Below are 26,480 nucleotides of genomic sequence, written 5' to 3'. Positions count from 1 at the left end.
TTATTCTCAGAAAGAGTGGTCAAACACTGGAACGGGTTGTCCACAGAAGTGGTGGTGTCGCTGTTCCTGGATATGTTCAAGAACTGTGTAGATGTAGCACTGAGGCACACGGGCATGGTGGTGATGGGTTAATGAATGGACTAGATGATCTTAGTCGTCTTTTCCAACCTTAATGATTCTATGATTGGAAACTATCTGCAGTTTACCCTTGAGATTACACCAGAAATTGTTTGTATTTGAAAACAGTAGGTCAGCGAACATGAGAAATCTATGTCTGACATCAGTGAGCTACTCACATCCAAGTCTATGTCCCTGACTTGGGCCCTAATGGTGAAACTAAGCTGACCTCATGCTGGTTTAGTTCACTCCAGCAAAGATTTCCTAATATAGCCAGGCCCTATCTCTTGTCGTCCCGTCCCACCCCCTTCTTTAATTTGGCTCTCATGAGTTTTGATGACTGAATTGTTTCCTTCTTTGTTTCCCTGATTACCTTCTTAATCTTCTGCTCCTGAAAGATGCTTAGATCCTCAATCCCTGTACAAATACACTTTTCTTTCTAAGCTTTTCACCAACCAAACAAGGTTTTATTTGTTTATTTAATTTGACATGCCGGGAGAGAAATGATCCCACTTCCTATGGATTATCGAAGTAACAAATAGCTTTACAAGAGGGTAAACAAAGTAAAACTCACGCTGAAACTCCTTTGAACCAGGGACTTTCATTCACTTCCCCACTTTGAATGGAACCTGTTGCCCTTGGACCGGCTGGCTCCTGGAGTGCAGACTCATGGCCTCCTAGTCCTCCTGTCCTCCTTCACCAGAGTCACTATGAGTTTCCAACAAGGCAGTCACATGGCTGTGAGCTCACTCTGCGAAGGAGAGTTCTCTCCATCCTGCTTTCGGTTCTGCAGCACAATGCTTCCAATCAGTATGGCATTTTTGTAAAGGTTAAGAACTAGAAAAATGTGGGGGCAAGTCTGGGAGTCCTGATGAAGGCAGGAGTGCTGCATTAATTTTTGCTGGGTGTTTTTTCTGACTCAGAGGCTGGTGTGGAAGCATCACTCAGTGCACACACCACCTGCAATACGTGCTTCTGAAAAGAAAGAGGCTTGAGTTTGGGTTAAAATGTAGAAGAGCTCAGAGCCAGCAGTGCCAATGGGCTCCCCCCAGGACAACAACCCCCAGCAGCATGCAAGTCACAGGTTTTCGGGGAGCTCAGTCCTGGGGGCTGTAGGCTGTCCTCTCCCTCCACCCCCAGCGTGCTGTTCTGTTTATCGTTCCATCTGTAATTGGAAGGCATGTGTGGATGAATTAAACATAGCAGGGCAGATGAGAAAACTCTCCCTCTTAGCTGGCTGAATGAGCAAACTTAACTGAGCCTGTTACCCACTGAGTATCGCGCCGACATGCCAGGGTCTGGTTTCCTTTGAGTTCGCCCTTTCATGCGGAGTCCCTCAGTGCCCCCCGCCTTGCTCTGCACAATGTCAAACAGCTGGAACTCCTCCGGCCCCAAGGAGGAGCCTTTGCATATGATGGCAGCAACAGTGGGAATTTTGCCTGGGATTGCAGAGGGTTGGGGCTAAGGATCAGGATGCTCTGGCAACTCCCAAGGGGGATGAGTCCCCCCGCAAGCCACGTCTGTGGAAAAAGTTTTCAGGGAATGGGGCTAAAGGAGAGGGTTTGGGCTTTCTCACTGCTTTGAACTTCAACAAGGTCAGTGGCAACCCTGAGGGCGGTTCTGCTGGGTGGTTTGAAATAAATGGGTGCCAGCCCAGAGATAGTATCCTCAGCACACTGAGAGAGTGGATGTTCACAAGCAGGACTCCTGCTGTCTCATCTGGGGGCTCATGGGGGACACTGCTGCACAAACCATCATTCTGCTCCAACCTCTAGGAGTTTTTTCAAGGGAAAAACAGTAAATGGAGGGTGCTGCTGCACCCCACATTTCCTCCTCCACAGGGATATATGGTGAAAGTAATCCTGCAGGGCTGCAAACCCAGCCTTTTTTTTCCCTACCATTAAACAAGCCCCAGGGCAATTCTTTGCACAGGGTAGCTTTAATTCTTCTCCTCCTCTCTTTCTTCCCTCCTCTGTAAGCCTAAAACTCGTCAGGCCTAATTCAATTCCTGTTTTAATTTTGAACAGTTTACGACTGCTCTAAATTAGGAAACCACCGTTTTTCAGACAAGACAGGTGCTAGAGGTCTCAGCACTTGTAAAATTAGGCCACTTAGTGAGGCGTCTACATATGGATTTAGCACCTAAGGACTGTGCTGCTGAGAAACGAAAAGAAAACCTTGGAATCTAGGTAACTGTTTTGTAGAAGATAATTAGACAGCAAAGTTAATGTGGAGGAAGGAAGTTTGTGTTCAACTTGATAAGTGTGCCTATTTGGGTGCAAGCTGAAAAGCTGTTGATAGGTATTCCCTTGGAACTCCAGAAACCCTGCAGAAAAATCAGTTTTGACACTTTCAGTACCCTTGTCATTAAAGAAAGAAACCCAAAATCAAGAAAAAAAATAAAAAATAAAAAAACCAACAACAACAACAACCAAAAAGTCCTTCAAAATATCCTTACTCATGAGAAATGAGCAAGCTGGAAGCATAGATTCCTCCTACAGGTTCAAGTGAAAAGGAATAACTCTGAAACCTAATGATAAAGTGAGGATAATCTTTCCCTTTTACTTCCTTTGACTGAAGGACTTCAGATTTAGAAACTACAAATCACATTTATCATCTGTGCTCTGCACAGGGCAAAGGCGTGAGAAACCTTAGCAAAGCGTGTTAACAATTCTAGTCTGACTTTGCAGTAGCAGGAGATTTGTTTTAAACTGACCTTTATTGAAGGGCTTTGAAAGACTGAGGATTTCTCTGCACCTTTGGGTAAATTTACTAGTATGTATGTTGTTGGGCTTGGGAATTTGTATGTCCTTTGGGATGATGGGAGGCAGGAGTTGGTTTGGTGTAATCTCAGGGATTGGTGTCACTGCTTCTTTGGAAAATGCGTGCCTCAGATGATTTTCAGAGACCTGCCAGGGACAGTTGGGAGAAAAGTTCTTCTCCTTCTTGTCCTGCTTTTCTTCATTCACATCACCTTCAGAGAAGCTGTATTTATGGGCTGACTAGGACAGTCAGTCACTTTCCTTGAAACCAGCTGCCTAAATCACACATAGTTGACCTCTTTTGAAAGAGACTGTGTTCATTTAGTAAAATATTAACCCCAGCACTTTGGTGGAAAACTGCAGCAGTTTTTAAAATAAGCAGTTGGGCTCATCTTATTTCACCTGCAAAGTATTGCCTCCTACACAATCATCATTTTCCCTCTTTCTCTGCCTACATTTTTGTCTCAGATGTCTTGACATCCTCATCCAGATCATCTGCCATGAATCCCAAAGCAGCACAAATCACAGAATCACAGAATCACAGAATGGCTCGGGTTGGAAGGGACCTCAAGGATCATGAATCTCCAACCCCCCTGCCACAGGCAGGGCCACCAACCTCCCCATTTAATGCTAGAGCAGGCTGCCCAGGGCCCCATCCAGTCTGGCCTTGAACACCTCCAGGGACAGGGCATCCAAAACCTCTCTGGGCAGCTTGTTCCAGCACCTCACCACTCTCACAGTAAAGAACTTCCCCATGACGTACAACCTAAATCTCCCCTCCCTCAACTTAAAACCATTTCCCCTCATCCTGCAGTTATCAACCCTTTCAAAGAGTTGATTCCCCTATCCTCTGTAGGCTCCCTTTAGGTATTGAAATGCTGCAGTGAGGTCACCCCGCAACCTTCTTTTCTCCAGGCTGAACAAGCCCAGCTCCCTCAGCCTGTCTTCATAGGGGAGGTGCTCCAGTCCCCCGATCATCTTCGTGGCCCTCCTCTGGACCCTCTCCAACAGCTCCCAGTCAAATGGGATATCCTCTCCAGGAATGAATGAGCCTGTAGGTGATACCAGACAAGTGAAGGACCTTCGGTCCTTTCACAACCATTGGTTATGTCTGTGAGGCAGATATGCATGTGTTTGAACTCCATTTGCACTAACAGGGAAACTGAGGCACATAGTGATAACAGGGATCTGCCCGATCCCACCCTGCCAGAGCCAGGAGAAGGAATGTATTTCTCCTGCAGATCCTGACGTGGCATGAAGTGGTGTGACACAACGGCCCTGCAAGGCTTGGTGTTGATGAACTTCCCTGAAGAGTGTGGACAGCTGAAGTCACTCAGCTTGTGAAGCTCCAGGCATGAATTGTGGCTACTACATCCCTTCAGCAAATGCCTGCTGGGATCTGACAGGAAAGCTGCCCTTCTCTGGGAAGCTCAACAGGTGCTTGGCGCTACTCCTCCAATCCTTTCCAGGCTTGGTCCCCGCAGAGCAACAAGGTCAGTCAGAAGGCCTTCCACGACACCTCCACTGGTATTTATCTACAGCCTGCTTTCACAGCCCAAACATTGCCCCCAGCAACCCCAGGATCCCGCTCCCTCCTGGCACGACCGCAGTGCCCGTTGGCACTGCCCATCCCACCTGGCCGCAGGCTGGGACGGCGAGGCATGGCTGCCACATCCCCGCCGTGCCGGGGAGCCCCGCCGCCCTCATCCCACAGGCCACCCCGCTGCCCCAGCGGCCGCCGCGGCCTCCCTGCCGCTCAGACCAAACTTTTCGGCCCAACTTTCCCGCTTCCGCCTGCCGGGAGGAGCGCGGTGGCCGTGCCAGAGCGGCCCGGAGGGTGTCGGAGGTTGCCGTTCGGGGTAGGCAATGGTCAGATGATGCCAGTTATTGTTACTGCCGGGGAGGGGAGAGCTGGCGGCTGCTGCCCGGCTTTTTAGGTAAGGGGGTTTATTTGGTATTTTCTCTCTCCTCTGGCTCCTCCTCTTCTTCCCTCCTCCTCAGGGGGAGGGGAGGAGGCTGAGGAGCAGGAGTAGCTGGAGCAGGGAATTGTTTGGGAGTTCAGTCATCCAAAAGCTGTCACCCGTATGGAGGGTCTGGCTCCCCGTGCCCCAGCTCCCCTTCCCTCCTCCTCCTCCTCCTCCTCCTTCTCCTCCTCCTTCTCCGCCCGCGCTGCTCTCCCCGCCGCGCCTCCGCTCTGCATATAACCAGCGCAAAACTCCGCCGGCACCCCAAGTCCAGGGCCCCCACCTTCCCCTCCCCTTCTCCCCAGATCAGGCTTTTTTCTTTCTCTCTCTTTCTCTCTCTCTCTCTTTTTTTTTTTTTTTGTTTTGTTTTTTTTTTTTCTTTTTCTCTCGTTATTATTATTATTTTTTTTTCTCTCTCTCTCTGTGCTGAATTCCCCGCAGATCCGGCCTGGAAGTTCCCAGCTCCTGGAGTTAAGCCTCTTTGTTGCTTCCCTCTGTTTCGGGCACGGCCGCGTTCCCCCCTCCCCCGTCTGCTGGGCCCGAGCCCCCGGTGAGTGAAGCGGAGGGGAGTGGGCTGGGGGGCGGCTGCTGGGGCTGCCGTGGGGCACGGGGCTTCCCCCCTCCTCACGCCTCGGTGGTGATTGTGGTGGTGAAGCTTTGTGCTGGAGTTGGGGAAGTTGCTGTCGGGATGCTGGGAAGGGGTCAGCGGACGCGCCAAGGAGGAGCTGACAAGAGAGGAGCGACATCCCGCCAGCCCCTGCCATGTGGGGCTGGGGATTGTGCTGGCGCAGGTGGGTCTGGGGACCGGGTCATCCCCACCCAGACCTTCCTCCTCGGCCAAGCGGCTTTAATGGTGGGCCCAGAGTGTGTACGCGCCGCGGTGCACTGGCACTTTGCTTAAACCTTCCCCAAAAGCTGGGTCTGCAGTGTCTTCCCGTCCCTACCACCAACTGGTCACGGAGCGTGTGGTGGAGAGGGGGAGAGGGAGAAGCTGTGCGAAAAGCCGTGTTGCTTCAGCTCTTGTCAAAAGCAGATGGGAGTTTGCAAGCAAGACTCAGCAGAGTCGTTTCGGTGCGTGCTGCGTGAAGGGGTTGTGCTGCCGATGTAGAGAAAAGCGTGGGTGGGTAACCTGCGAGCACAATTTCTGTCCTTTTCTTGTGCAATTGTAGGTTTTTAACTCTGGTGCAAGGTCGAGGAGTGATTTGGGTTTGGGGTGGAGATTTTCTGCTCTGTGGCGGGATGCTGAGGGACTTGTGCCTATGTGCCTCCTGGCCGCTTGGGCTCTAACTTTGGCAGGTCCTCTTGGTGACTGCAAATGGGAAGTGCACTGGTGTGCTGGGGGCAGAGTGGGATGAGTAGGGATTGGTAGCTGTGTCCAAATGAAACTTTCTAAAATGCCCCACAGATACTGATGCTTACTTTGAAAAATTACAATAGGCTTTTCCCAATAGCGGGCAAAAGATATTTAATAGAAATTGTGTGTCTTTGAGCACTTCCTCAACTAATTCAAGTACCCTGAATGTGATTTCACTGGTGTTGTGGGAAAGACAGTTCAGGTCAATTAAAGGTTTTTTTTGTTCTTGTTTGTTTTAAAGAAACTCTCGTGACCTCTCTGCAGCATTATGCAAGTGGGATAACAGGCTTCCACACACGCTGTGTGCCCGCCTGTAATTCCAGGCGTGTCCTAAACTGTTAGATTTTCTTGGTGTCCAGTTCTACCTTCTACATCGCTACTATATTTTTGATAAATGCATTCGCAATCTGCCATATAAATTTCTTTTCCCATGCGCTAAAAAACAATCACTGAAACATTAGGAGGATGTGGGTGCTTTTGCAAGTAGGATTTTAACTTGTTTTTTTTCTCTTTTTAAAGTAACTGCCTCGATGTGCCTATGTTTAGTGGAAGGCTCTTAAATATATATGCATATTTACGTACATACATGGACAAAACCTTTTTTTAATGGGTTGGATATTGAGGTCTATGGCTCTGGGGAGGATTTCAAGCAGAAACATTTCACAAATTTGCAAGGACGATTTGTGCTGTTTATTTAAGTGACCAAAAGAAATGAAGGTGAAATAACTTCCTCTGCTAATAGGAGTCATCTTGGGACATGCTAAAGTAAATAGGATGATTAGGGAGAGCTGTGAGCTCCTCACTGAGAGCGTGATACTCTCTGACAAGAAATAAACAGAGTTTTGTTCTATGTACTTTTCTAAAACACCCATTCCCTAGATACGATTGCAGGACTTTATCTGTTGTGCACAACACAGACAAGATCTCAATAAGTGTTTGCTGTGAGGGCTGGAGTAGTTCTGCTGGTGTAGTTCCCATTAGGGAAAAATGAAGCAGGTTCATCTGAAGGGTGTGCAAAGGTCCTTGCAGATTTGGAAAACAAGTCCTGTTTTCTCCTTTTCTAATACACACGCATACACATTGGAGCATTCTTTGGGAGAAATCCCAGCACAAGTAGCTGAATCCACACACATCTCTGCTTTGCACAAAGAAGAAATTTTACAGGTGAATGTATGTGCTACAAAATGGCATATGTCTTATGGATGCTCTGTATCCTTGTGGGCTGGAAAATACAGCTTTTCTGTATCGTGTACTATCGTGATAGCCCAGTGAGCACAGGGCAAGAGGCTCTAAACCACTGCACGTGGGTGCCACATGTCTGCTGAGGTTTTCCAGCCTTTTGGGCATAAGACTCAGCAGCTCAGAACTGCGCTTTTTCAGAAGACAGGTGAATTATTGCCCTTTCCCTCTCACTTCTTGAAATTCTGTTATGTTCTCAAAACTAACAGCTCTTTGTAGGCCGGTGGAGCCTCCTGTCCAGCATAGAGCATGCAGGTGGGGTCAGGAAAGTGAGTAGCCTGCGTGGTCCCCATCTTACCCAGAGATTGGAGGGGATGCTTGCTTTTCCTTTGTGAAGAGCAGATCTGAATTTTTGTAGTTTCTCTTCATTGTCACTGGATGACTACACTTGATTAAAATGCCAACAAATCCACCTGTCAGCACTTCCTGGCCTCTTCCTTAATTGTGTGTCCTCACAAGCACAGGCTGAGACCCTACGTGACAAATCCCTACTTCTTCTGCCTGGGCTGATGAGCAACAGAGGCTGAAGGACACTCTTCAGGTGGAAGCACAGGTTTGAACGTTGAGCTGCTTGAACTGCCCACAGCCAATGCATGTGCACAGCACAAGCTTCCTTTGTAGCCCCATGCCTCGGTCTCCCATCGCAAAAAATGGTGCAGATGGGTTGAGAGCTGAGGTGGGGCAGTCGTTGGAACCATCATGCCAGCCAGCAGCACCAGCCCTCGTATCTCAAAGGAGATCTCCAGCTCAGTCAGCCTCAGTGACTCAGCCCACAAGAAGCTGGAGCAGCAGCAGACCAGCATAGCTCTGGCATAACGAAAGTTTCTTGGGCTGTAAATAATGGTATATTGGTCATTCTAATGCCTGATATTGAATGCCTAGGGCAAGTGGAGAGCAATTCTCTTGGACTTCTTTTATGTACAGGGATGTTTTGGTACATTACTGCTGGTATGTTATGAACCACAAATTGCAAATCTCTTGGTTCAAACCATTGCCTTCTAGGTCAAAAACTCTATGCTGCAGAGTCTGCTGTTGGGATGGGGTATCCCACAGTGCAGAAGCTCTCTTGCAAAACCTCTGCAGACTTCCTGTTTCTGGTTAGACTGAAAACATCCTGAGGGAGAAACCTGCTGTTGTGTACTCCGGTGCTCTTGTGGTCAGTCCCAGCTTAAAAGGTTGTGGCTTCTTACAGTGCCTAGGCCACAAGGACAGTTTGAGGAGAGTAACAAATAAAGGACTTGCAGGTCCTGGTGAAGATCACTTTCCATTTTTCTAAATATGTTTTGGGTGACTGTCTCACAAAATGCATCACAAACGTCTTTTTCTTATTTCCTGCTCTTTGGTTTCATCTTTCTTGGCCCTGAATCATACAGCATTGTTTCCGTTGCTTCGTTGGCTGAACGCAGCACTCAGAGCTTCATTTCTGGAGGCAGCGCTTGCAGGATGGGAAGCTTTTAAAATTTGCTTTGTGTGCATTTTTGTACTTCAGAGTTTTTAAAATCTCCCCTCTGTAGGAGCTTGGGCTCCAGCAACACAGCTGCAGGAGTGTTGGTGGAAAGTGGAGACAAAAATGGTGTGAGTACAGTGGGAGCAAGCTGGCTGAGGAGCTCAGTGAGCTGTTGTTGTGGGGGGAAAAAGCCCACAGCACTCACATGGTTCTGAAGGGTTTTGTACACAAACAAGGAACAGACCACTGCCTTGAGGAGCCTGCATGCTCCTTTTATTGAATGGCCTCTTTTGGTCCCTGAAAAAGGCCAAACGGGCTGAGGGACTCAGCTGGCCCCGATGGAGCTGTTAGCAGAGCACCTGGCGCAGTGAGGCTCTGTGCTGAGAGGGGCTCTCGGGGCTGCTCTCCTGCCTTGCAAGAGTGCTCCAGTAAGAGCCAGAGCCAATTTATTTTGGCTCTGGTGGGACCTATGGAGGAAAATGTGCTTCAGGGAGCGTGTGGGACGTGCTCGAGCTTCTTCGCCCTCTCTGTGGGCAGCATGCCAGCACAGAGGTGAGAGCCAAACTTTACCCTCGCTTTCAGCTTGGCTGCTCTGGGGAAGCTGCTGACCCGTGGCCAAAGCCTCCCCTAAGCCCCTCTATAGACGCGGGGAGTGCGACTGCACCTTGTGTCCATGCAGCGGGTTGGAGGCTGGCTGGGCCAAGTCCAAACCACTCAGCAGCACGTTGCCCCTGTGAAAACCCACTGTTGTTGAGATCACAGGGTTCTGGGGCTGTGGGCTCTCTATGTCTGTGAAAGCCAGATGGTGACTTGGAAACTAGTCACTTGTTGTGAGCTTCTGTGGCATAGGCAGTATGTCCCAAGCCCTATGGTGGCAATGCCATTCTCCTTCAGCAGAGTCTACAAGATTAGGCAGCAGATCCTACTCTTACGCAGACCAGGGTCCTACAGCCCTACCAGTTACAAGGAGGTACTCGCTGGCTGCAATGTCAGTGAATCTGAACAAGCTTGTGTGTCTAAAGAGTGTCATTGAGCTTCTCTCCTGTGTTGTTGTTTTCTTTTAATCAGAGGAGTGGGGAGGGAAATGGTGTGAAGATCCCTGTTAGTATTGTGTCTTCAGCTTTGAAAAAGATAGTTTAGGCAGAGCCCTGTGGATCAGTATGTTGAGTGTATTAAGAAAACTTAAACAGATATAAACCTATGGAGGTAGTATTTAAGAAATAAACCTCAAATGTGGATACGCTGGCCTGAAATATAGCATTTGTGTGAAAAAGGCACATGCCTCTGGTATTGTCACTGTGGTTTATTCTGCTACATTTCGGTAGAGCAGCCACCTTGCTTAGCCATGCTTTTGCTGTAGGGAGGTGAAGAGAGCTGGGTTCTGCTCTCTGCCTTGCAAACTTTGGCCCATGTTGGGGCAAGTTGCTCTTTGCCTCAGCTCTCCACCTGCAGAACCCGTGAGTGGCACTTCCCTGCCTCCTGGTGGTGCTGAGAGTAGATCTGCTAGAGATGCAGAGACACCATGGCTTTGCTGGCTGCTGAGAAAGCTCTCTGGTTAGGACCACTGTTGGTTTCAGCAGAGAACCTCCTGTGGTGTTGGTAGCCCAATAGGAGGCTCTGCGGTCACCTCTGGGGATATCCATCCGTGCATGCGGGGTGGATGTGGGCTCTGGTTTTGGTCGGGAGGGTAGGCTTGGTGTCAGGCTGCTCTCTGAGCTTGATCCCAGGGGAGTCTAGCATAGGTAGCAGCACTGCAGCTGCAGTGAATTTATTACTCCAGCCAGTAGTGGTACAGAGAAGCCATTGTAATCTTATGTACTGTACAGTGTATATCTCAACGAGAAAAGTGCCTCCTGTTTTTTTTTTTTTTTTTTTTTCCCCTCTCCATCCTTTCACGTCTAGCTTTATGAAGTTCCACCCCTTAAATTGCAAATTTGGCCTTATCTTCAAAGAAGTCTTTTGGTGCCAAGGTTTTAAAGGTGGGGAGGAGGCAAGAGCAAAAACATAATCCATTAACAGCCCAGTTGCCAGAGAAAATGTTTTTTAAAACAAAATCTGAAACTTTAGTGTTCGAGATCCAACGCCAAGATTGAATACAAGTATGGGCCTTGTCCCCCAAGAGTGACAGCACTGGGAATATGCTGGCAGAGACCATGGAACGAGGATTCTTGTGCATGCACGCACACAAATAGACAATTATTTGGAAGCCAATGGAGTTCTGGATGCCGAATAATAATTTACTTCATCTAGTGCCTTCTGTTCCAAGTTGCTCCCCAAGCTGCAGCTGACGTGGAGAAGCCTTCTCGCTGCTCCAGCCCTCTGCTGGATAGCAGCTCCCTCTTGGGCAGGATGGCAGTGCTTGCATGCACGTTCCTCAGCCGTGGGTGGTAGAAAGAGTGAGCTGGCCCCACTTCTCCAGAGCCTGGCACTGTCAGCAAGTGATTCCTTTGGGCCCCTTGAATCTAAGATGATGGGAATATGATTTTTTAATTTTATTTTCCCAATGAACGCTGCTTGTTTAACAAACCCAAGCTTTGTCAGCCTAAAGAGGTGGGTTTGAATCACAGTAAAAGGAGAGGTCTTCAAAACCATGCTGGGTGGGATTTTTCAAAAGCACCTGGGATGACTTAATTATACTTACTGAGATGTGTGCATTGAGGGACTCGACAGGTCTCCCCTTGCTTTTAAATACAAGGTTACTGTTGGCACATCTGTGGGATGGTCCCACTGTCACTAGTGTAGCAGCTGTACAAATCATTCCCAAACACCTACTCTTACATGGAAATGTAATCTTTACTTCAAAAGTTCTTCAGATACGGTTGCCTTGCCAGCAGAGAGGGTAGAGGCCTCAAGCTGATGGTTGGCTGTGCTCTACAACCATTTGGCACGTTAGCTTGGTGGGATAAAAGATGCTAAAGAAGGGGGGGGTCAATACTAACATATGAAGCTATGTGATGAAGACCAGCCAACCCTGTGTCTTGTGAGGCAGGCAGCAATCTATCAGTTGCTGCACTTGCCTGGTACAAATACACAATACAACCTGTGGAGCCCCACTGATTGCCCCATGAGGTCTGCTGACTTCTGTACAAGCTGCTGACTTCTGTACAAGCAAGAGTCAACTTTTTACAAAAGGCACTAAAATAGGCAGCAAAGTACTTGCTAGATAAACAATTGGGTTTTCCTTGTGACTTCCTTGACTGCAGATTTGGGAAGGAGAAAGAAGATAATGTCAAGAGCGAAGTGGCAAATCATATTTAGTGTTGATGCCTGATCACTTCACTTGCACTTTGCTCTACAGTCTGCCCCCTGGGATAGCTTCAGAACTTCAAGCCACTTCAAAGAACCACCTTTACAAAAATTTCCCAAACTAGTGACCAAGAAAACAAGCAAAAATTTCAGCAGCCACAAAAATTTGAGTATAACCCAGTTTTTGCATAGCTTAAGCATTGAAGATAAGTAGAGTTTTCTTAACATTGGCTCCCTGGGTGAAGGCCTGAGGAAGACCTGCCATGCTTTCTTTCCCTCCCCGCCATATTGCAGTAGTGGTCTAAAGGTTTAACCAAGACTGGGACCCAGCTACGTTAGAGACTGCTAGCCTGTAGTGGGAGACAGTTCCTATATCTTCACTCAAAACAGCAAGACAAATGGAGGGCAGAAGATGAAAGTAAACATGAAAAAGGACATGTGTGCCTTGGGGTCACTCAGCACATCAGGGCTGGAGATTAATGAAGACCCCATGTTTCCTGGTAGCCCCACACTGCGCTCTTGGTGTTGGTAGTGTCTTGCTGCTATGGAGAGCTGCAGTAGTGCATGGCTGAAGGGGAAGGAAAGGAGCCAGTTCTGCCTTCAGTTCTCCTTGTCAGCTGGTTATCAGCCGTGGCGTGGTGCTTTGAAAGACAGCTGGGAGAGCGAAGAGCCAGTGTAGTAAATGTGCACACTGCAAGCAAAATGATCTAATTACATAAATGCTGTGTACCTTCTTTCTTGGGGTCCTGGGGCCATGCTTTGGAGGCACTGGCTCTTGGTACCCAAGATAAGGATGAGGATGTATAGGAGTGCCCAAACGCTAACCAACTGCTCGTGGGACATGAGCAGAGCCTGGCTGGATGGGGAAATGGGGAACTGTCTCTCAAAAGAGGATTGGACTGCTTTCTCCCTCACTTTCCTGGCTGACTTGCAGTGCTAAGTTTTAGGGAGGAGGTGGAGATGCATATTTATTCTCCTCTAGCACCTGTGTGTTTGTGAAGAGCTATGGGCAAACCCTCTTGGAGGGGTACTCGTGGCTATGTCCTGCTGTGTGTGAGCAAAAGTCTCAGCTGCAGTCGGAGGCTTCTAGCATGGAGGAATGCTTTGAAATGTTTTAATGGCATCATATTGCCAAGGCTCTTTTTGGCTGGGTGAAGGAGATGAGTCCTTCCCCTGCTCTGTGGAGAGCCTGTTTGAAGCAGGACTCCTCTGTTTTGCAAGCGGGTTTCATTCTGCCCTCTGCAAGCAAAGTAGTTTAATTGCAGGAGAGATCACTGATGCAGTATTTGGGCCCTCATGGCTCCTCCGTGGTTCAGTAAGTGCCTTTGAAGCAGGAGGGTAGTGGGAGATGCCAGACAGCAGCACAGATAAAAAGTTTTCTTTGGTGTTTTTTGGTACCAGCTTGCTCCTTGTGCATGAAGGACCGTGAAGAGGCACAGACACTGTATTGGCAGGCTGGGGATGGGGAAGGTGTCGAAAAAACGTGTTGTGGCACCTATCTGTCTTCATTCTTAGTGAAAATAACTTCTTCCAGCATCCATATCCCTCTCAATTCTGCAGTACGGAGGGAGAATAGGATTACAGTGGGTCCTGCACCCGTTCCTTGCATGCATGCTGCCTCCTAAAGGATACGGGGGCTGCAACTGGGCCCTTGCATCTCCTTCATTCCCAATTTTTGGTCTTTAATTTCCCCTCTTCTGCCTCAGGTCCCTGTGCCAGGGCTGAGATAGACTTGTTGGGTGAAATCTCAAAGGCCCCTGTCCTTACTTGTTTTGGGGAGGGCTCGCAGGAGCCGTTGGCAGTGCCTCCCTGCTGCTGGAGCAAGGCTCCCAGCCCTAGCCGACCCAAAGTGAGCAGGGCTCTGGCATGTTGGAGCGGGTTCTGGGGGCCCTTGCCCAGGCAGGCAGGGCTGCAGCCTCCCTGCAGGTTGTTTTGGAGGTGAACCAGCCTCTCTGCAAAGTAGAGCCACCTCTCTGCTTCCACTGCTCACCCTTGTCACGCAGATTGGGGCTTAGAGGTTCAGAGAGATGGATCTCCACCAGGGTTTCTGATCTTGTGATATTTGGTGGGTTCAGAGGAGTTTGTGTCCTTAGAGGTGGCTGGGGAGGCAGCTTAGTGAGACCTACAGACATGTCTGCAGCATGCAGTGGAGTGCCAGCATCTGCAAGGGGAGTGCCACCAGCAGAGTGAGAGAGCTCAGGGGATGTCAGTGAGCTGCAGCGAGGCAGCCTCATGTGGGAGCCTGCAGCCTCAGGCTTCGAGGGCTTTCTACTGAGTTGATGGACAAGTAAAAGCTGGTGTAGAGAAGGGAAATGTAAAATAAAGATCCTTAGAAAGGTACAGCTAGAGTGACTTCGGGAAATCGCCTCCACCACAGGCTCCTTGTGTGCTGTTTCTGAAGGTCTCAACTACTGAGGCCCTTACTTGGGGGCTGCAAAAAAAAGCCTTATTTTCCATGCAGTCAATAGATAAAACAGGCAGAGGTTCCCCTATGGGTTTTACAGCAGAGGCTCTCCAGGGCTTTTCTGAGGTACCAAGCTCCAGATGCTGAGATGGGTCGGTTTCCCTCTCACATGAGGGAAGATGCTCCTACCACATGTTTGTTATCGGCAAAGCGAGGGGGGCTGGAAAACAGACAGGCTTCAGCTGGTGAGAAGCTGAGAAGCACAGAGGGAAATTGTCATTGTTTCCCTATTAGGCTTGTAGAGGGAATTCTGGAAGCCGTTTTTTAGCCCATTGTTACAGTTTATGCTTATATAGCTTATGTCTTTCGTGAGAGACTGTTAACTCCTGAAGCATGTTGGAGATGAGACTATACCAGAATACTCTCCTTCACTCATCCCAGGATAAAGTATGGCAGATGCTCAAGTTAATAAATGGTCTGAGGTTGGATTTCCCCCGTGCAGGTGAGTTTTCCCAGTTGCTTCAGAGGGTGGGACAAAGTTCTTATTCCTTTCCACTTCTAATATTGGCTGTGTGGTCCATAGCCAGCTGACAGTATTTAACATAATTTGGAGGGGATCGTATTGGGGTAGGTACTAACTGAGCTGCTCTACAGTTGCACTGAATAGTGAAAGTTTTTTCTAGGGGTATTTGGTGCTCTGGGATAGTCACAGACTTCCCATCTCAAAGAAAGCGTTGACAGTCTCTATAAGTAATTAGGGATACATTCCTTGAGGCAGAGGATGTCTTTTTATTGTAGTTTTGGAGAGTACCTAATAATGTTATATTAAAAGAGTCTCTGTAAAATAAGAGAATCAAATGTCCCTTGTTTTTCCTTTACTGGACAGGTAATGTAAGGATCTTTGGAAAACCCAAAAAGTCAGTTTTCTGTTGCTGTTTTGTTTTCCCAGTAAAGAACTGAGCACATACCAGGTTTGCTGTGTCTTTTAAGAATTTCTTGTGCTGAACTATATACTTTCATAAGAGGATGGCAGGCTGCCATCTGTTCTGCATCTCCCATGGTCAACCCCTCATGGTCCAGTGGCTGGCTGTGGTGAGTCACTGCTTCTCCCTGCTCTCTTCATTAGGTACAATCTTCTCCAAAAGTCACTAAGCATATAAAACAAGGATTGGATTTTTTTTTTTATTTATTTTTTTCCCTATTCTAGAACAGGCACTGACCACAGTCATGCATTTGTTTTGCTCTCTTGCTTCCAAATGCAGTCACATAACAATAGCTTGGAAAAAAAATATTGGAAGCAATTTGGTCATGAATTTGTTTCCTTTTTTGGGCTGCACGAAGTGGGTTAGCATTTGGGTGAAGAGGCCCCGAGCTCCAAACCATCTTTCCTGAGGTTTAAATGGGCTCCAGCCTGGTCAGATGAAATGTACCATGGAAAGGCAGCCTTTTGGGGGCAAGGTCTCCCATTGCTCTCTGTGCAAAGCCTCAGGCTGTGGGCCTTTTTTTTTTTTTTTTTCAGATACCCCCAAGACATTATTTACTATTTACATAGCAGAGAAGTCTTGCACAGACACTGTTATATGGGTTTTATATGCATCTGGTACTCAGGGGAAGGGCTGGAGGAGAGGGGCTGGAGGAGAGAAACTGGCTCCCCTCTCAGTCTTCTTCAGAAGTGGGTGTCTGTTTGCTTTCCTTAACAGATTGCTAATAAGAGGTGGTGGGTATTGTTATAGTTCTTACTGCTTTATGCAGGATGTCGTGACAGGTGATGGTTTTGAATATTTTCCACAGCTGTAGAAACAGATTACTCTCTGAAACAAGTTCAGAAGGATGGAGGTGTGAAAGCTGATGACAGGTAGGATGATCTGCAAAAGGAAGACAGATCAGGGCACCAAGTAGTACCTTCACAAGAAGCAGGAAAAGAAGTATTTTGCAAATGGGACTGTGGGATGTGTTTTCAGAGTCTGGATCTTTGGGTCTTAAGAGAAAATACCACCTTTAAGAAGACAAATGGAAGCTCAACAGATGGGACAAGAACGAGCATCCGATTGCTATGCTGGCCAGGAGGATGCTTGGTTGTTAAAATCTCTAATAGTGAAGGCAGTGAAATCTCAAACTTCCTTCCACAGTTCAATGGATTTCATCCTTAGAGAAAAAGGGAGTATGTAAGGCTTACGTGTAGCAGAGAGACAATGCCGTTTGACAAAGGCTGCACCAGTAGGTGAAGTTTTCAGATCACAGGAATTTTCCTTCAAGTATTTATTTATTTATGGCTTTACCGAAAAAAATTTTGGATCAGCTGTGTTTAAAAATATAGCAGTAATGAGATACTTTAAAAAAAAAAAAAAAAAAAAAAGGGAGTTAATCTCTCTCCCTCTCCAACCTGCTGCAGGCTGCCAGTTGTAGTGTCAGCAAGTCCTGGGGCATCACAGCCCTGCTAGCCAGAGTCACAGTGGAGAAAGCCAAACCCCAGAGGGAAGCACCAGTAAGCAGTGGGATATAGGATGCCACAGAGGCTCCCCTTTAGTCAGCCTCCTGGGGAAACAAGTTCAGGCTGCTGGGGCTCCCCAGCTCTCTCCCTGTCTCCCTCAGGGCAGCAAGGCCTGGTTTCTGACTGCTGCTGGGTAGCCTTGAACTGTCTCTGACAGCCCTGATGGGGAGACACGGGAATGAGGAGGAGGGAAAACCGAGGGCTTTTGTACTGAGGGAACAAAAAACATCCTCTGCGTGTCTCAGAGTTCAGAGTTTGCAGACTCTCTAAACTGAACTGTTTTTTGTTTCTTTTTTTGTTTGTTTTTTGCTTTTTAATGCTTCTTTAACTGATGTGATTTTTTAGAGTATTTTTTTTATTTTTGGCTGGAGTGTGTCTGTTTGGGAGACAGAGTCTGTCTGGGGCTCTTCGTTTGGCCCATCCAACTTCTCCACAGAGCACACACAAGCCATCTGCAGGCTTTTTTTCTGCTAGGATTCCCTATGGCTTTTCCGTGGCCAAGCCTCCATGTTTAGTAAGAAGGCAGAAGGGCTAACATGGGCAGGATGAGTGTGCTGCGTCTTCCAGCCCTCTGCCGACGACAGCTCAGGGGGTGGTTTGGCCTTGCAGCAAGAAGAGGTACCGTGCTGGGACAGAATGCCTGAAGTGTGGCCCCTAGGATGAGCAAAAAGGAAGAGCATTTGGTCTCCATCAGCCCTGGATGCTATTTTCTTGCCATGCAGGAAAGCTACAGCTGAGAGCAGTGAAAAATGTATTTTGAGGAAGAAGATGCTGCTTCTGATAATGGTGGGGTGGCATGCAATGGTCTGGAAAGGCAAAGAAAGTTGGCTTGAGAGCCCACGTGAAAGATTGTGCAGAGAAGTTGTCTCCTCTGGGCCCATTGGTTTTGGCTCCCAGATGATGTGACATATCACAATGGAAAAATCTCCTCTCCCCACTGTTTCCTTTCTTCTCTACTGGTAGCTAAGCAAGATTCAATTTTAATGACTTCCCTCTACTCTCTCTGCTTCCTCCCTCCCTGCCCCACACATGCCTTTTTTTTTAATACAATTTTTTAAGGCATTTCTTTTTGGCAAGCGTTTAAACACAAGCAGCATTTGGACCAAGATGAAACCAGTTGAGGAACATGTTGGGCAGTGTAATGCTTTGTTCTGAGTTCAGGGGGAGAAGAAGGGGAAGCGAGGGGGGAAGGGATGTCATTTCCCAGATGGGGACCCTGCCAAAGATGTTCTTGCTTTGGAAAGCAGAGAGTGATTTTGAGGTTACACCAGCTTTAACCCTTTATCATTCCCCTTCTGTCATGCAGGGAAGCTTCAAAGTCACAGTCCTAAAATCTGGCTGTGTTGTGTTGTGTGGCCAAGGTGACCTGAACAGTCTCAAGACAAAGTCTACTGTTGTGACTGAGTACTAACAGCAGCCTGAGGTTCCAGTTGCTGGAAGCTATAATGAGTGGATGTTTTTTATCAGCGAGGATCCAGAACCAGTGTGGTTGCTGTTTGAAAAGCAAAATCAGCATTTTCCCCACAGAGAGACAGGACTGCTGTGCTGTTTTTGTGCCCTGCCAGAAGCACCTGGTGTGGTATGGGATGCTGCTGAACTCTGCTTCAGCTGTTCCCGTCAGGGAGCCTTGACCATGTGTAAGACGCTTGGGAAGCACCTTGTCCCTTGATGCCTCCATCCAAAGGAGCCTCCTGTGCAACAAATTTGTGTTGCTGGAGGGCATAGTAGCTGGAAAGCCTACTCAGGCATGTTCTACTGTTTGGTGACTGCCTTGGGCCACCAATATTGCACGGTGCGTGGGCTGCTGATTTAATTGCCCCAAGGCTGTCCTACAGTAGCAAGCTGAGAGCGAGAATACAGAGAAGAGAAAGTTAATGGAGGGATCTTGTTACTTTAAGGTGTTTTCGTGGTTGAAAATACGTGCGGCAGTTGATCTATGCTGCTGGGCAGTTTGATGGTTTGGAGACCAGGGCCGATGCTATATGCATAAAATAAGTAAATATCCTCGGTATAGTCCCAGGCAGAGTCACTATCCACAGTCACCAAACATGCAAGATGGAGACCAGCAGATTCCCTGGCCCTCCAGTCTTTCAAAACTTCTTTTGCCCGGCTAGGGGAAAAGCTGCTTTCCTAATCCCATTTTGAACCTCCTGAACTTAACCACAAACTCAGGCTCCAAAGGTGTCAGTAACTTTGGTCTGGAGACCATACGCTTCCTCTCCCCAGCAGTTTTGGCGGCAGTGTGTACGTTTTTGGTCTCTTACTTGTGCAGCTGGCCGCAGATGTGCCAAAAGATGGCTACAGCAACACCACTGCGTATGCATTGGTTGCCAGTGACTAACAGAAGAGCGATGCAGCCAGCGCTAGCCTTGAAACATGCCCTATGTCTTGCACATTTCTTTCTTTTCAACCAAGAGAAGTCTGATCTGAAGTAAATGAATATATAACCATCCTGGTTTCACCTGTCACAATATGATAGAAGAAAATAGAGGCAGGCAGACAGAAGAAGCTTACGTGTGGTTGCACATGCTGGTTTTCAGCTTTATTTCTTGATATATGTGTTCTTGAATACTTTCCCATGGAGGTAGTAGATGCACATATGCAATTTACTGCACAGTTAATCTGGACTTGCATGTTTTCATCCCTTTTCCTGGACCCCTGAAGTCATCCACATGTCCCTTTCAGCAGTCTCCTGAACCATGGGTGGGAAGCACTGACCGAGGTGCAAGCTCTTGGGTGGGAGGCAGAAGACCAATGTTTCCCTTTCTTGCTATACTGCTGACTCTCTGCATGATTTAAAGAAATTTCCTTTGCCTCTTCAAGGTTTGCTTTCCTCCCGCCCATTGGTGTTTGCCAACGTAAATAAAAAGCATGTAGAGTGTCTGCAGCCTTTGTGCAGCCTTGCAGCACCTAGTACAGTGTTTCCTGCAGCTGGCCCATCTCCATGGCTTGGTGCTCTATTGGTTTGCCTGCTTAGGCCTGGGAACATCACAGGTGTGTTAGAGTGCAGCACAGGGACACTGTGGCAGCACTGTCCCCACGCGCAGCTTGCTTCAGCTTGCTGGTGCCATCAGCACCCCTGGCCTCGGGTCTGGGATCTGTGTGGATTTGGCATAGGTCTCTGGCTCTTCTTAAGCGTGGAAACGACCACCACAGGCTTCGGACGCTGAAAATGGGTGTGTGATACCAATAGTTGTTGGGTGTCACTCAGTGTCTTGGAGCCCTTCAGTATGAAGTTGGGCTCCATTTCACTTACCCAGGTGGTTGCATGTGTATGCGCATACTGCAGGAAAGCATCCACTAACCCACAGAAACTGCTGTACCCACACCTGCCAGGCTCTGTGAGGATATTTGGAAGGTGTGAATTGCTTCTTGTTCAGTAACCTGGTGGTAGGTCTTCCTGCCTCAGCTCAGCCCTGGGCTTCATGAGTGCCAGCTGATGGGCTTGGGTGGGCTGCAGTGCCCAGTCATGGGGCATTTACATATGGTGGCACATTGACTCTGCTGTTTCTCCTTCTCTGTTTACTTAGTTCTTGGCAGCTGAATGTTTGAATGTTTGCTTGATAAAAAATTTCCCTGAAGTCTGTTATTACGGAAAGTTTAGTCTGACAAACTCTGCTGAGTTATCCCATTCTCTTGTTGTCAATAATCTCTTGCTTGTTGTCTCCCTTAACCACAATATTTTATGTGTGGTGCAAATTTGTGTTTTCTTCTCTTGTAATCAGCCTGCCCCTCCCTGCTTGGTTAACTTGCTGAAGCTGTACCCCCAGGATGCTGACATCTGTATCTTAATAATCCAGAAGTCCTGGGGCTGCCAGGAAGCAGTATAAATCATAAGACTGCATACCTGTCTAGCACCTCTCACCTGAGAATCCAAAGCTGTCTGGTGCGTACTGTTCATCTGCGTACCACTCGCACCAGCTGGGGTTTGCTGTTCCTGTTTTTGCAGCTTGGGAAGCTGAGACACAAGGTAGGAGGACAGTCTGTCCAAAAGATGAAGTGATTCTGGAAATACAGTCAACTTCCAAGACTATGTGTTTCTATCCCACTTTGCTATATGTAATTAGTCCCCAAAAGGAAAAGGTAGGATGGTTTCAAACAGTGTTTATTTGCAGTCATCTATGGCTATTTTGGCATCTCAGTAATTCCAATCTGAGAACAAAAAAGCAATTGCAAAATTTCTCCAAAGTAAGTTAACATTCCTTATCTGTGAGTGGGTGTCAATAATATGGTTTGCAGGAGGGGTGATAGCAAAGTATTGTATCTTAGGGTCACATTGGAGTGATGCAGGGGGAGAAGTGTTCATGGCAGATCGGGACAGGGGAAAGACCCTGCTGTACTTCAGAGGTGGTGACAAGGCTGATGGAAACCTGCCTGTGAGGGCTGAGTGGTCAATGCGGGCTGTCTCTAATGCACCTGGGGACCTTCTGAGAGCCAGGGCTGTTCAGGCAGAGAGCTAAGGCTTATGGCTTTTGGTGGAAACCCCAGGCAGACCTTGTCAAATTGCTAGATTCTACCCAAACCAGGCAAAGGGTATGAGCTTCTGTTTAGTTTCCACTTGATGAAGAGAGAAGTGGAGAAAAGCTGGCATGGGACTGGCATTGCCCTAAGGCTGTAGGTACTCTGTTCCTAGCACTTGCGAGTGCCGTTCCCACGGCTGGATCATACCGGTGAGAGCAGAATAATACCCCACTGGCGTCCCCAGGGAGCTGGGGTGTAAAAGGAGGAATATTTTGTCTACAGCCCTTTCAGGAAGGGACAGTGGAGAAGGGACAGGAAAAAAGGCTGATGATGAGGATTAGGGTGAATTCATGCCCTCCACGCACATAATCTCTGCTGAGGCTATGGGGAAGTTTGGCGATCCCTGCGCTGGCCCCCCTGGCACCGTGTGCCCCAGGGAATAGGAAAGCCTCAGGTCGAGTAGGGAAGGCTGTGAGCACCAGGAGGTAACAAAGTGTTTATTTTTCACATGTTGCAGCAGAACATCCCTACATCCAAACCCACCCATGTGCTTGCCAGGCCTTTGTAAGATACTCACACTCTTCCCTTGGGGCCGGGGCGCCCCCAGTTCCCTCTGCTCTGCCCCTTCTCCTCTTTCCCCTTCTCCCATGTGCTTTTATTTCTTTTGCAAACAGCGTGCGCCAAATCCAACTTCACAGCTGGCTCAGCTCCACGTGTTTGTTTTCTGTGCCTGCGCGGCGCTTGCCAGCACTGCTTGCGCCCTCGCTCCGAGCTGGAGGCGGGGGGAGAGCAGGGGCGGTGGGGAGGGAAACGGGAGCAGGCTGCTGCTTTCCAAACCCTTATTTGTTTAAAGCTTAAGCCTGTTTGAGAGCGCCTTTTTGGAGTGAGGGGTAAGTGGCAGGGGCGGGATGCGGGGGAATGGAGAAAGTAAACTGTGTGTCAAGGAAAGCAAACTTTGCAGCTGGAATTGCTGCTGGTGCTCATTGTGTGAAGGGGCTGGGGAGGTGGCTTGGAGGCCGTGCCTGCTCTCTCAATGCAAGTGCGAAAGGAAAAGGATGCATAACGGGGAGCTGACAGTGAGCCTGCGTCGTGTTGGTGGCTGGGCAGGTGAGCCTCCCTGCCCCAGCTGTTGTCCTTCTGTTGTGGAGCATCCCGTCTTAGAGATAGAGGAACCATGTGCTGGCCCTGCCTGTTTGGGTCACTGTCCTTAAGTGTGCCATCATTTTCAGAAAGGTGTGTTTATTCCCAGGATGATAAATGGGGCAAAAGGCATGTAGATAACAAAAAACAAAAAACAAACAAAAAGCTATGAGGCAATTTCATTCTCTGGCACGGGGCAGTCCATCATTTAGTGCTGCCCTGCTGTAGGTGACACTCATCACGCAAGGTTTGGGAGAGTCATGGCAGGCCTGAGGCAGCCCTGTGCCCCACCTAGGTACTTGGTACTGCCAGGGTGTTTTCCGCAGGCAGTCATCTCTGTCCTTTTGTTTCTCTGGCCTTGAGCTTCCTCTTGTGTTTTCTGGAGTAGTGACATGTCTTCTAGGGAAAATGTGTCCCAGCAGAGGGTCCGAGAGCCTTTTGACCTACTCCAATTACCAACATGGTTATTGGTAGTGAAAAGTATTAAAGTGACAGCAGTGGAGAGTAAAAACTCCCATTTATTCCCAAACTTTAAAAAAGGAGGGGAAAAAAAACAACAACCCTCTTAAATACAGTCTTCAAAGGCTGAGAAAAATGGGCTTGTGCTCTTTTGCATCCCAGCAACAAGTCACTGCTGAAAGGAGTGCAAGCGAGAAGGCAGTTTTTCTTTATGGTGGTGATGGGGATGCCTCTAAAGCCAGCCATCTGGGGATTAAACTTTGTATTGACGGTACTGGCGAGTACTTTGTCCTGTCTCTTTTGTATGCTCTTCTGGATTTTGATGTCAACTGTGTTAAACGAGCCTTGCACTTGTTAATGCAATTTCTGGGCCTGCTCCCATTGAAGTCATGGCAAAGATCACACTGGTTTTGGAGGCGGCCAGATCAAATCCCCTGCTATGACCTTCTGGATGTAGTATTTTAGCAGGTAGTTCCGACATGTGTTTCACATAAGCTCAGTCCATTTTTGCTGTTAACACTGCAGCTGTTGTAGGTGCCCTTGTTCCCCACTCTGCCCTGGGCACAGGTTCTAAAGCCAGGAAATCCACTGAGGGTTCTCTCTGTTCCATCAGGAGATCTTCCCATTGTGACTTGCCCCAAGGCATGCTTCACAGTTTGTCACTGGCAGTTTCCACGGGCTTTGCTGGTTTAGGGGTTCTGTTTGTTTTTTCACTCTATTATTGTACCTAATTTGACACGTTGTTTCTAGACAAAGAATTTTTTTAAAAATTTGGAGTTGAGAAGGAGGTTCATGTTTAAGAACAAAAAGAAGCAGCTGACTGTGATCTGAGCAAAGTAGTTTCCCTACCTGGATCTCCCCAAGCGATTGCCCTTGACTTGCTCAGTTCTGTTCAGTTTTCCTGCCCTGTGCTTTCTGCCACCTCCGTCCCCACTTCCCTTTGGTGTCTCTCAGAGCTTCTCCCCATGGTTGTTTCCCTGCTTCAGCTGGGCCTGCCTCCTCGCTGACCTCTCCCTAACCCAAGCAGCAATTAAAGCCTCAACCTCAGGCTCTGAGTTCTGGTGGTTTTTCTTTTTTCTTTTTTGGGTTTTTTGTTTGTTTGTTTGTTTTTTGTTTTGTTTTTTTTTTGTTGTTGTTTGGGAGGATGAGAATGGGAAGACAAAAGCAGCGCCCTGACTAGTGTAAACTAGCCACAGGCACATCTGTGCTGGCGTGATGACGGCTCCCGGTGGGCGCTGCTGTCCCTTGCAGCGCTCCACTCTCCATGGTTGGTGGTGGAGGGGGACGGTTGGAGCCCAGTGTCTTGCTAAGGATTGCTCTTGCAGCCCTGCAATCGGTGTCAGCCTCTCTGTACAACGCTGTGTGTATAGAGGTGCAGCCAGGAGCATGTAGGGCATGCCTGAGCGGAGGGCTATGGGCAGGCAAATATGCTACCCAGCCTCTCCAAACAGGAGAAGGAGAAGGTGTAGATGCATGTATTTTGGTATCCATTGCATAAACATCCTAAATAAAGAAGAGATTCTGCCCTGTTGTTTGAAGTACCTAGAGCATGGATTGAATTTTGCTCTGTTTTGTGGAGCATCTGTCCACAGCTGTGCCTGTCCTGACAGTGGTCTCTGGCTGCAGTGGTTACGTGCTGAATTGGGTACTGTTGTCGTGAGGCATGGATAGGATGCTAGGGCTGACAGGCAAGTGGTGTGATGCCATAGATTCCAGCTTCCGAGGTTTGGCACATCACACCTGTGCCCAGGGGTTACCCCTGTCCTGCTTCCTCTGTGGTGTACCCCACCACAAAGGTGCCTCAGCTATGGGTTTTGCCAGGGCACCCCATGAGGCCCCATCACTGCTGCAGGGCGGCCTTCCCCGGCACAACAGCCAGCATGTTGCAGCAACAACATCTGTTTGCTGGGCGCACTTTGTCTCTGAAGAGGCTGCGCAGCACACTCCATCTGTGCCCAGGGTTGTGTTGCTGGTGCCGCGTTTTGCCAGCCAGGCTGTATGCACCGGGGCCCACAGCCCGTGCCAGCAGGGCCGGCTGCCCACCGCCTGCCCCCCGAGTGGGAGCGCAGTGTCCTGCCAGCTGCTTCGCCCGCGCCTTTCCCCCAGCCCCTTCCCCCTGGCCGGGCCGTCCCTCTGGGAGCCCCCAGCCTCTCCAGATTAGAGCTCTCCAGGGAAGGAGCTTTTTGAAAGGAAGAAAGGGAAAGGGGGTGTGGGGTGGGGAGGGGAGGAAAAGGAGAGGGGGAGAGAAGAAAGAGGGGGAGCAGAAGAATGAAAACAGACCCAAGGGGCAATAGTCCCTCGAGCCATTTCACTGCATTACAATGAATATGGACTCTATTAAGCTCCGTTCTGCCTGTTAGTGTTTCCCAGGGCAACACAGCTCCCATATGGCAAGCATGCAGCAGATTAGGATGGGCCTCCGGGCTTCATTGAGGGCCCGGGGCTTGACTGGCAGTTGAACCCCATTCCCCCCCCCACTCCTCACACTTGACACTGCCTGTGTTTATCTAAAGCGAAAAAAGGGGCCGGGGTGGGAGAAGGGGGCATTTGGGGGGTTATTGTCCCGGGCAATGGGAGAGGGCAGGGAGAAGGGGTGGGGGGGCCGGGGGAGGGAGCTGAGGGGGGGCAGCCCCTCATACATATGCAGGAGGGGCCGTGAATGGGCAGAGGAGAAATAAAGCAGATGGAATTCGTGTTAAAGAACAGCCACAATCGCCCTCGGAAAACGAGCAGAGAAAAGCGGGCTGCCTTAAAGGAGCGCGGGGAGCAGCGTTTATCCAATTAGCAGGGTTGTCAAATTGAATTTACTCAGAATAGAGGGGGGGGTCGGGGGGAGAGGAGGGAAATTAAGTGTCGGGGCATAGGGGGAGCGTGATGGCGAAGAAAGGCCTCGGCTTGGCTCGTTTGCTCTCTGGGAGTTTGGCCTTCCAGAACAGTTTTCGGGCACACTGAGGAGCAGCGAGGCTGGCCTGCATGCCTCTTGCGGGGCCCAGTGCAGGGACAGCCGAGGGGATCCTCACAGCAGTTAATGCATCTCCTGCCACACATCTCTCCTTTCCCAGATCCCCTCAAACAGAAGCAGTGCAGCACAGTGGCGTGAGGTGATGCGGTCAGTGTGTGGGGCTCCCAGCCCTGCTTCGCTGCGTGCCCTTGCGCTAGGTGGGCTTCCTCTGCTCCGTTTTGTCTTTTCTGAAGCAAATGGGTACAGTGGTTCTCCTTCCTTTTCCGTCTTCCTTTTCAGTGCTTTAAGCTCCACAGAACAAGTTAAAAAAACCTGTCTTGTCTTAAAACCTACTGATCACAAGCAACGTTAGTTTGCTGTATTGTGGAAAGCACCTCTTCTGAAGAGCACCAGTCCCAAAGCCCGAGCAGTGAGCTGGGAGCTCCACTGTCCCA

At 48.8% G+C, this 26,480-nt stretch overlaps 1 protein-coding gene across 4 annotated transcripts in view; it reads left to right on the top strand.

Annotated features, from left to right (window-relative positions):
* Positions 1 to 5,091: 5,091 nt before the first annotated feature.
* Positions 5,092 to 26,480, top strand: part of BOC (BOC cell adhesion associated, oncogene regulated) — a 44,125-nt gene continuing 22,736 nt past the window's right edge. For 2 of the 4 annotated variants that reach the window (XM_085237793.1, XM_085237789.1), the window contains exon 1: positions 5,092 to 5,393. The gene's annotated coding sequence lies outside the window, so the exon portion shown is untranslated. The remainder of the gene's footprint in view (positions 5,394 to 26,480) is intronic. The other 2 variants (XM_085237780.1, XM_085237772.1) reach the window with 1 other exon arrangement.

Source organism: Meleagris gallopavo, chromosome 1, assembly GCF_905368555.1.
Source record: "Meleagris gallopavo chromosome 1, MGAL_WU_HG_1.1, whole genome shotgun sequence".
Taxonomy (NCBI): domain Eukaryota; kingdom Metazoa; phylum Chordata; class Aves; order Galliformes; family Phasianidae; genus Meleagris; species Meleagris gallopavo.
This window is presented reverse-complemented; position numbering and strand designations above follow the sequence as displayed.